The following is a 7,309-nucleotide window of genomic DNA, read 5'->3' as shown; positions in this document are numbered from 1 at the left end:
TACCAAGCAAGTAGTTTATACTTTTTTCAAGTCACAAGTTTTTCAAACTCAACTGAACTTTTAAATTTGGGTGATCCTTACACCCCAAACAACCTTAAGGTTGTGATTCTTTCAATACGTACAATCCTGACCCACAGTTTGTTGTGCTCATAAATTATTAGATTCTATAATCAGTTTTTATAGTTTTCTCCTGACGATACAGCAAGCAATGTCCAAATTCTAACACACAGTTTAAACCTCTTTATGTTCCCTTTTTTCCATAATACTTGTTTGTTATTTCAAGATATGTGAGGGGGAGACTGCTGAGAATTCGAGTAGTGGGAATCGGTGGCAACGATTTAAATGGTCAGTTGGACATATGTGCTTGAAATGGCTAAGAAGATCAAAAAGAAAATCAGCTCAGATGCAAATATTATATAGTATTTTAATCTCTTAATATTGTACACTCAGATCACTTTACTGCTTTAAAGCTCAAAAGCAAAGCAAACCTTCTGGTTTTCATAAATCCCCACAACAACCCTGTGAGGTAGGCACACATAAGCACTTTCAAAAAAAATATTAAAAATAAATAGCGTTTTCTACCCACATAACTTGGATTTAACTCAGTTGTATAAATTAGACCAAAAGAAAATTTTACACAGGACTTATTAGATGTCAAAGGAAATAAACCCTAGACAATATTTTCCTTAAAAATTGCCTTAAATCTGGTATCTTAAATATGAATCTGATATGACCCTAATTTAGCTATCTGGAGGAGATACAATTTTATTCATGTCAAATGGAAAAAGGTCAATTTATTTAATCATTTAAAGTTTGAAATCCAGAGCTTCACTGATGGAAGTCTTTACATCATCTCAAGATTATATATATACTGATCAGTATAACACAAAATAAAATAGAACTTATTGGATGTATTTTATCATCATAACTACTGTTCATATCGCATTTACTATGTGCCAAGTTCTGTACTAAGAACATTAAATTATCATCTCATTGAATCCTCACAAGAACCCTGGGAGGTAGGTGCTGTTATTTCACCCATTTTACCCATGAGGAAACTGAGGCAAACAGAACTCTCTGTCTCTGTATCTCCCTAACCCTCACCCCACCCCTTTCTTTCTCTAAGACTTCTGGCAGCAGCAAATAAAATTTTAGGTGCAGACCAAAATACAAACTTCATTCAGGCAGTAAAGGTTTTCTGACATGTTCGTTTTTCATAGAAATCTATGCAGATAGTGGCGGCAGTAATCCCTGTCCCTGAAAAAAGGGGACGGATACTCAGTGTACACTCGCTTTGGACAAACTGGAAAGGGGAGGTCAGGATGAACTAACTGGTCAAATATGAGTATGCATTACGGAATATTTGAGCTAAATGTCATGTGTGTTGTTTTTAATCAAAAGAGTAACAAAATCAAACCAAATAGTATTGCAAAGTTCTGACAAAGATCTTTTAGGACCTGCTTTTGCTCTTAAAATAAGCATTATGGAATCCGATAAAAGTATACCACAAATGATTATAAGAAGTTTGTTATATCCTTTTTATACTATTGGAAATCATCTAGTCTGCATCTTTCAACCCACAAAGGATGTCACTTAAGGCCCTTAAGCTTATGAAATCCTGACTTCCAGACAAAGTACTTCTGACTAAACCGTATTTACTTAACAAATCTTTCCCCCTTGCCTTTCCCACAGAGTACAAGGCAAAACCTTTAGTCTTAGCCCTGTCCTCTTTATTCCAAATTCTGGAGTCTGAAATAATTACTGTGTCCTAGGGAGAAACACACACAGACACACACCCCCTCCAGCAACTTGGAGGAGGCTCTCAGCAGAGACTCTGCCTGCCCTTCTTCAGGCATGACCTATTCAGACAGCCTGGCTACAGCTGCCACTCAGTCTAGGAATAGTTTCAAATCCACACGTCTACACAGCCCGGCCCCAAGCCCCAAAACAGAACGAGCCAAAACTTTCACCCCAAATGAGCCCGTGTGCCTTTAAAAAAGAGGCCTCAGTGGTCTCTCCCCACTACCCTTACACTTCCAATTCATGCTGTTAAAACGGGACCACGCAAAGCAAAATCTTACCAAAACATTTTCTACTTCGATGTCTTGGGGGTAATTGTACCTCCTAGAAGAGGCAGTGCTTGCTGTTTTCACTGATCACAAAACAGTAAAAGCTGATACTGCAGCCTAAGTTATTTTCTTAAATAGAAGAGCATTGTTTTATCTGTCCCTTAACATTCTGAATTCAACTTTGATCTAAGAAAAGTCAAGACCTTGTTTCTAATCCACATCAAATCTTTCAAGGAGTAGAGAATAATTATATATTTTTCCCCCTGGCAAAGTCATTTAATGAAATAATTTACTACCAATTAAATGTCAAAAATTCCCCAGGCCCAAAGACATTGAACTCTCAGATACAAGCTCTTGGTGGAAAGTGAATTTACATGAGGTTCATGAATGTTTTAAATAGCAAAGATATTACTGTTCCTGGTGCATATAGATATATATACACTATATATATATATATATGTAAATGCTTATTTTTAAAAATGATGCCACTTCTACATGAAACAGTGGGAAAAACACTAGATTTGAAGCCAGAACATTTAGGTTCAAATGTGAGCTATGCTACACAACAAAAATCGCTATAATAGTGAATCAATACGCAGGATAAGAAGATTGTAAGAGAGCACCAGTTCATTTAGCCCAGGCAGGCTACATCCTGGGTGACTAAAAAACTGGTATATTTTAAAGATTGTTTAAAACAAAACAGGTACCACAGGACTGAAGAGTAAATGCCTCAGTATAGGCCAACGAATGACTTCAATATCTGAAAAAAGTCTAGAGAATTGTCAGAGTCAGTATGTCTTCATGAGGAACAGGTTATGCCAGCTTCATCTCACCTCCTTTTCTCACAGGGCTACTCCACTGGTAGATCAGGACACTGCTACTGAGATGGTTTACCAAGATTTTTAGCAAACCTTTGACAAACTATCTCTGATTTACCTTATGTGGGCTCAATGGAGAGGCTTTACAGTAATAAGCATTTAGAACTGAACAGCCAGACTTTATAGAGAAATGGTGATCCCTGGGATAATTTGTCTGTTGATCAATGGTTTGATGGTAGGACTCCACCATTGGAGGACCTGGGGCTGATAATATTTAGGATTTCAAATAATGTGACGAAAAGTAGAGACGATTTGCCTTTCACATTTACAGATGACACAAAACTAGAATGATACACTAAATGTCAGGATCCAGAGGGATCTTGGCAGTCTAGAACTGTGCTAAATCTACAATAAAGCCTAATAAGGATATCATAAGGTCTTTTAATTAGTTTTTTAAAAATCAATTTTATAAATACAAGATGGAGATACGACTAGTTGCCTTGAAAAAGTTATGTAATGTTTTGTGCACTGCTCAAAGTCAATAATATAATATGGGAATTAAAAAATGAAAACCTAATGCAATTTAAAGATACACTGATTTAGCTTCTAGGAATGAGGAAGTATTCTCTCTGCTCAGACAAAATCTGAAGTTCTGTGTCCAGATCTGGAAATCAGAGTTTAGGAAACTGTTTTAAGTATCCAGAAAAGAGATCCAGTTTAGTGATGGACCTTGGGATTATGCCATCATTTGAAGGAACTTGAGAGTTTTACCTGAAGAGACATCAGCTTTAGACTTACTCTGTTATTTCCAAAGGGAAGTACTGTAAAAGCAAAGGGCAAAAGTTTAAAATGTTAGGAAAAACTTTAACAATTTGTTATCCAAAAATGGAGTGGACCAACTCAAAAGGTAGTGTTGTGCTACATGAATGGGTGTCTGCAAATAGACTTGCTAGGTATTTTGTAATGAGGCTACTTTTTTCAGGTTAGGATTAGCTTAGATAGCTGATAAGATCCCCACCAACTCTAAAATTATGTGATGTGACCCATGGGAATTTTGGTAAATCATAACTTCTTATGCTTGAGATGCTTAGCTTCCTAATGATGAGTTAACTTAAATGATTTCTAAGGTCCTTTATGGCTCTAAATCTTATGATCCTTTCATCCTGGAGAGAAAAAACATCAATTGTTAGATTCTAGTTCTTTTAAGAGCATGGTTTGATAATACATGTATGGCTCAGTTCAAATTGTTTACCATCTCTGAGTGTGTGTGTGTGTTTGTGTATATGTGTGTAGGGGAAGAGATGGTTTGGATCTTATAATTTTGTAAAGCATTATGTGGAAAATTATTACACGTAATTGGGAAAATGGAATATTTTAGAATAAAAAAAGGATTAGCATGATTATTGACCATGCAATACTGCTATATCTGTAATGCAATTAAAAAAGGGGGAACAGTAGGGGAAAGAACCTATCTGTACAAAAATATTTATATCTCTTTTTGTGGTAACCAAGAATTAGAAATTGAGAGGATGCTCACCAATTGGGGAATAGTTGAACAAATTGTGCTATGTGATTTTGATGGAATACTACTATACTATAAGAAATGATGAGCAGGACAGTTTCAGAAAAACTTAAATGTACTGACACAAAGTAAAGTGAGAAAAATCAGAATTTTATAACTTAACAGCAACGTTTTATGACTAAGCTATTCTCAGCAACACAAAAATCCAAAACAGTTCTAAAGGATCTATGATGAAAAATAATATCCATCTCTAAAGAAAGAACTGATAGAAGTCAATAAAGATGAAAGTATACAAATTTTTTTGTGTGGACTTTTTTTGGAGGGGGGAGTCTATATTTTCTTCCACATTCCAATATGGAAAAGTTTTGCATGACTGCAATTATATATAACCCATATCAAATCAATTGGCATCTTGTGGAGAGGGAACAGAAGAGAGAGAGAAATGTTTGGGAACTCCATTTCACTTATTTATTTTTAAGCCCTTACCTTCCATCTTAGAATCAAGACCGGGTATCAGTTCCAAGGCAGAAGAGTGTAATATAGGATTATTAACTTTGCCATGTTGGCTTGGGGCAACCTGTGAGTTGCCCTGGTTGGAATGTTGACGGTAGCATGAGCCAAAGGGCAAACACAAACTGCTAGTTGAGCTAAGGGTATATAAAGCCCTGGAGACCCAGGGCTGGGTTCTGTTCTGCCCCAACTTCTCCCCTGAACACTCACTTATCCCTTACCCCCTGGGGCCCTGGGTGGTGGGAGTGAGAACCTGGGTAGCTTAGGCCTAGGATAGGGCTAAATCTATCTGGCAGAACAGCTTATCAATACTATTATCACCACTGGCAAACCTTTAGTTAAAGATCAACTTTATTTTTTTAAACCCTTAGCTTCAGTGTATTGTCTCATAGGTAGAAGAGTGGTAAGGGTGGGCAATGGGGGTCAAGTGACTTGCCCGAGGTCACACAGCTGGGAAGTGTCTGAGGCTGGATTTGAATCTAGGACCTCCCATCTCTAGGCTGGACTCTCAATCCACTGAGCTACCCAGCTGCCCCCTCAACTTTATTATCCAGAGACCACATTACTCTGACCCAGGGCAAGACCTATTAGCAACCTGAGTCAGATAAACCTTTCACCCTTAGTCCTCAGTTCTTCCTAACCCTCTTTCCACTGCCTGGTTCCCACTACTCAGTTATCAATAAACTCCTTAGCCTTTAACCTGAGAACTCTGGTTATTTGCCTACCATCTAAGGCCAAGCAGGGACAGACAAAAGGAAGGGTTCTGAGCAGTTTCAGCAGGAATAAACCCCATAGCTGAAGGGCAGGAAGCTCAACATCCCCTCCTGCCAGCCTACGCTTCCCCAGTAGGAGACGACTCCTCAGCAGGGAAGGGGCTGGAAATCTGATAACCTGAAGGAGCCTGGCGTCTAGCAGTGAGACTTTCACTTGACACTCAGTTCCCTGGGTTGGATCCTCAATACACTTATAACTTGTTTCAAGGTCGGTCCGGGTATAGCTCCTTTACAACTAGCACCTTCCTCGTTTCTGGCCTTATTACCAGCCTAAGGCCTAAGACCCATTCATTACAAGAGTGGTAAGGGATAGGCAATGGTAGCTAAGTGACTTGCTCAGCTCAGGGTCACACAGCTAGGAAGTATCTGAGTCAAGATTTGAATCCAGGACCTCCCATCTCTAGGCCTGACTGGCAATCCACTGAGCCACCCAGCTGCCCCTTGGGAACACAATTTTTAAGAATAAAGAAATTTTAATTGTTTTTACATGTAGTTGGAAAAAAATTAAAATAAAAAAGAATTAGCATGATTAACAGGAATACAGGCATTAAATCACTAAACATGCTTTTTGTTCTAGATAAGAACTTGTAAATTCCTATAAAGTTCATTCTTAAGATGTCCAAGTTCCAGGCAAACTGAATCACTTAGCATTTCAATAAAAAACCCTAGGATTCTTCCTAATACCTGGAACACATGTTTTTTTCCTTGCTCAAGCTTTTAAAATCCTACAAGATCCAGCTCCAGCATGACTGCAAAGGCAGCATTTGTTTGCCTCTTGGTTAGATGTAGATGTTCCATTTTGAACTAAAGCTCTTCCTCCTATGTACTGTCTTCTCCCTTCTGACTTGAATCAGATTAACTTCTCTATGTCCCTCAATGCCATCTTGTAGTGCTTTACGCCATGTGTTCAAACAATAAACATTTATTAAGTGCTTATTACATACCCAGTGCTGGGCTGGTGAAAATACAAGGACAAATAATAAAACAATGTTCACTGCGCTCACGGGGCTTCTGTATTAAGGGAATTTCCTACTAAATCTACAATCTAGTTGAAATGACACATTCACATAAAAGTGACAAGGCAGCAACTACCAAATCAGAGATGGCAAGACAAATGCTAGAAGAGCTAAGCTAGAAGGAGAGATCATTTTTCCCCTCCAAGGATCAGGGATCAATACCTGGAGACTTGATAAAGGCAAACAGGGAATGAAAAAGTACTCAAGGTGAGCTGGAGAAGAGGCCAGAGTCAAAGATAGGAGTTCAAATCCAACTTGGGACACTTACCAGTTATCACTGTGATCTACATGACCCTTGGGCAAGTCCCCGAAGCTGTCTGCTTCAGTTTTCTAAGCCATGAGGGGAAAATGATAGTACCTACCTCCTTTGGGCTGTGGTGAGGATAAAATGAAATAACACGTGTAGAGCACTTTGGTAAACATTAAAGACTTATATAGGTGATAGTATTAAGAATGGAGGCAAGTAAGTGAAAGGGATACTCTGGAAAAGAGTGAGACAGCCAACATAGCTACAGAGGACAGTTCCTGTAGGGAGATTAAAGCAGGAGGAAGAATTGAGAGACTATAGTGGACTATGAAATTAACTTTTAAGCCACAGGAA

The sequence above is a fragment of the Gracilinanus agilis genome, chromosome 3, assembly GCF_016433145.1.
Source record: "Gracilinanus agilis isolate LMUSP501 chromosome 3, AgileGrace, whole genome shotgun sequence".
NCBI classification, from domain to species: domain Eukaryota; kingdom Metazoa; phylum Chordata; class Mammalia; order Didelphimorphia; family Didelphidae; genus Gracilinanus; species Gracilinanus agilis.
This window is presented reverse-complemented; position numbering follows the sequence as displayed.